At 47.5% G+C, this 3,851-nt stretch overlaps 1 protein-coding gene across 4 annotated transcripts in view; it reads right to left on the bottom strand.

The window, feature by feature from the left end:
• Window positions 1–1,274, bottom strand: part of bhlha15 (basic helix-loop-helix family, member a15) — an 11,569-nt gene extending 10,295 nt beyond the window's left edge. Inside the window, exon 1 of one of the 4 annotated variants that reach the window (XM_060036010.1) lies at window positions 1–1,110. This exon is cut by the window's left edge and continues 782 nt beyond it. The gene's annotated coding sequence lies outside the window, so the exon portion shown is untranslated. Of the gene's footprint in view, window positions 1,111–1,156 lie in introns of those variants that run through there. The other 3 variants (XM_060036009.1, XM_060036007.1, XM_060036008.1) reach the window with 3 other exon arrangements.
• Window positions 1,275–3,851: the final 2,577 nt, after the last annotated feature.

A 3,851-nucleotide genomic window follows, 5' to 3' on the forward strand; every position in this document is an offset into this window, starting at 1 on the left:
ATGAGGTGATTGCGGTGTATTGTATCGTTATAAAAGGGGGTAAGTAAGTAATACATTGCATCATACTTATAGTTGTATTAGTTCTCATTAGTCATATTATTGTAATTATTAATTTTACAAAAATAATTAATTAAGTCGTGGTTCCCAAACTTTCCGACCGTCCAAATGCCCATCACAGACGCGGCACCACAGAGAATCTAGCAAGTATGCTTATTGTTTATTTCAACATTTAATTCGATTTGTAGCTGTCAATACAAGTCAATTATTAAAAAATAAACTGAAAATACACGAATCAGGGTTTGACATTTACAGTTGTCCGTTGCCCTGTGACCATCTAACTTTTGTTGTCCAGTTTTAGTTGAATATGGCACCACTTAGTGGCCTTTCCTGAGATCGCACACACCGATACAACACCGGTCTTGCACAATACCTCTCGGTGACAGCAAATGACCTTCTAAATTAATCAAAAACAGTAAAATATATTTTTTACGTTACTATCAAGTCTAAATACTAATATCACAAATAACACAATAACCGATACTAATACTAAGACTCCCAATAACATTAATTAGTTCTAGTGATATTATAATAGCAAACTTTAAAATGACTTATTCAGATTGTAAAATTATGAATTACAATAATATCCATTACGTGAGGTGTGTGGAATTATGTACATATATATGTATATGATCATTTAAATAAGCAATTGACCGTCATTTTACAGCATTAATCCATTGTTAAAATAATGTAATAATAATAGTGACGATCATGATGCTGACAGTGCACAGCAGAACGTCGCTGAGATCGCACTCCCCAAGGCAACAAAATCACTGATGCTGGAGTTCTGCTGCACACACCCGGGCAGCACCAGGATGTTGTTCCCCCGGGGAGGCACGTTGCACCCTGCTGTCCTGCTCTCTGTGAGGAAGACCTCCGGGAACAGACAGAGACGGACAGAAGGTGGTTCTGTCCCAAACACAGAGGGCACGGAGATCCGATTGCAATCACTAACTCTGTGTTGTTATGACGCAGTACCATTTTGTGTGAGTGTGTGTGTGTGCTGTGTGTGTGTGTTCTCTCTCTCTCTTTCTCGCTCTCTCCCACCTCTGAATGTCCCTTCATATTTTTCCAAAGGCAGGTTTCCCGTCTACATTACCTGTCGTCCTTTTTCAGTTAACCTTCTCCAAATGAACCCAAAGCCATTCCCTCTTCACAGTTCTCCCCCCAAACGTTGGCTCTTACTTGGCCCAATCGACCCTACCCCGACCCCCCCCCGACCCAGCCCCCGTCCGACCCCGTCCGACCCCCCCAGCCCACCCCGACCCCTGGTTCCAGGTCAGGCCCGGTTCCATTTCTTACTGCTTACTTCCTGCGTCTCATTTTCCACTGCTCTTAGGACATAGGTGGACATGATATACTGTAGCTACTGGGGTGAAAGCCGTATCGCCGGCCAGGGAGAGAGAGCGGGGAGGGGGTGGGGGTGGGGGGGGGGACCAGAATGTGTGTGCGCTTGTGTGTGTGCGTGTGTGTGTATGTGCGTGTGTGTGCGTGCGTGGTGTGTGCGTGTGTGTGTGCGTGAGTGTGTGCGTGTGTGTGTGTGCGTGCGTGTGTGTGTGTGTGTGTCAGACAGCCTGTATTATGTTCTACTTCATGTGCAAGAGAGTGTGGTACATTATATTCCATGTGTGAGAGAGTGTATCCCCTTCTATTTCTATTTCAGAGAGTGTGTCGGCCCTGTGACGTACGAGGTATCCCGGTTTTCCCAAACCTGGCTGTGAAGGATTGAAGTGATAAAGTTAATTGGGGGATGTTAATATAACCCAGAGTGAGTCTAGGACTGCCGCCTACAGCTTGCCCACTGGCCTAAATATATATATATATATATATATATATACTTTTAACTGCCTTTACTGCGTAACTTGAATGAATCAAATAATTCATTATCGCCAAACTATAGTAACTCAGCCTTTCTCCTGCACATTCATACGGCGTCTAGCCGATCTTCGGCTCACCTGTCAATCAAAGCACAGACTGGCTGCTCATCCAAACAGGCTGATCGACCAATCAGCAGGCCGATTGCCACACGCCCTTCAGCCCACTGTCACCACGTGAACTCCTCATGCTCTTACTATACTAAGGATATTGACATTTTGTGCGTTAATTTGTGTGCGCTCATCTTTGCTTGTTTGACATCCATGGGGCCCACATGTGCAAGTGTTCTCTCGCCCATGTGTATGTGTTTTTATCTTTATTTTGCTAACATATAACCTTTTTTTAAACCAGAAGCTCAGAAGTTTATAGGCTGGTGACAGTGGACTACTCCAAATAAATAGAAAAGAACACACACACACACACAAACAAAAACACACGCACACACACACACACACACACACACGCACACACACACACACACACACACACACACACACACACACACACACACACACACACACACACACACACACACACACACACACACACACACACACACACACACACACACACACACACACTAAATTCAGAAAAACCTTAGCCTCATCCCCAGCCTCACTATCCTTTTACACCGCGGGGGCAGAATGAACCCTACCCCGCCACAGACTGCAAGCTACACCCCAGCAATCCGTGAGAGGAGGGTAATTGGAGATCGTTGGCTTTGGCCTGAGCATGCAGAACACACAGCAGGCAGAGACAGCGCACAGTAACCTATTGAAGCTCTGCTCCGAGGAACTCCTCCGTCTCTCGCCCGCTCCAGGCCAGCAGAAGTGGGCCCCGCCGCTAAGCCCCCTGGGTAATGTTTTTCGAAAGTGCGACGTCCACTCACGAGGCTCGCTGCAGCATCCCTAGCCTTTATTTGGGCACGGCGGTCGTTCATACGGAGGGCGGGGGTCGAGGTGGGGTAAGGGTGGGAATAGGGGGGTGTCAGGAATAGAGGGCAGTGGGCGTGGCCTGCTCGGACGACACTGGAGAGGGGAGGACTCTGGCACGACATCACCTTGAGGGACAAACTGTGTCAATGCTGCGTACATTTTTGCACGCGTGGACCGCAGACAGAACAGTCCCTTTGCACATGTTTCATCAAAATCGGAGATGACATCCAGCAGGTTGTGGCACTCGCTCACCAAGAGCGAGAGTAGAGACCAGTCTGTTGGGGAGGGCGGGATGAGAGGTTCCTCTGAGTCTTTTGCTGACAGAGTGCCTTTAATATGATGACACCGACGTGGGCTCCGTTGCCATGCCGTCATGGAGCTGACAGCCCGGGGTCCTCTGAAGGGAGCCCACCTGCTCCCCCCACATACCAGATCTGGCAGCTCCAACCCCCTCTCAGCGAGCACAACTGCTGCCAATGGCATGGCCTTATGGGGCAACGAGTGACCGCGCCTCCCTCCCTCTCGCTCTCTCTCTCTATATCCCTCGTTCTCCCTGTTTCTTGGTCTCCGTCTGTCTCTCTCTCTCTCTCTCTCGCTCTTGTTCACCTTCTCTCTCTCTCTATCTCTCTCTCTCGCTTGTTCTCTTTGAGTGTATGTTTGTGTGTGTTTGATTTGTGTGTGTGTTGTTGTATTGGGGTGAGTGTGCATATGTGTGCTTGAGAGAGAGAGAGAGAGAGAGAGAGAGAGAGAGAGAGAGAGAGAGAGAGAGAGAGAGAGAGAGAGAGAGAGACAGAGAGAGAGAGAGAGAGAGAGAGAGAGAGAGAGAGAGAGAGACAGAGAGAGAGAGAGAGAGAGAGAGAGAGAGGGGTTGAAAGAAGGTAATTAAATTGACAGCTACGTTAAAATATTCAAATAGCATTACAAAGCGATAGATTGGGCTGGCAAAAGGAGAGGATGTTTAAGTTTATTTGCATGAGTTCTAAA

The sequence above is a fragment of the Gadus macrocephalus genome, chromosome 18 (assembly GCF_031168955.1).
Source record: "Gadus macrocephalus chromosome 18, ASM3116895v1".
NCBI classification, from domain to species: Eukaryota; Metazoa; Chordata; class Actinopteri; order Gadiformes; family Gadidae; genus Gadus; species Gadus macrocephalus.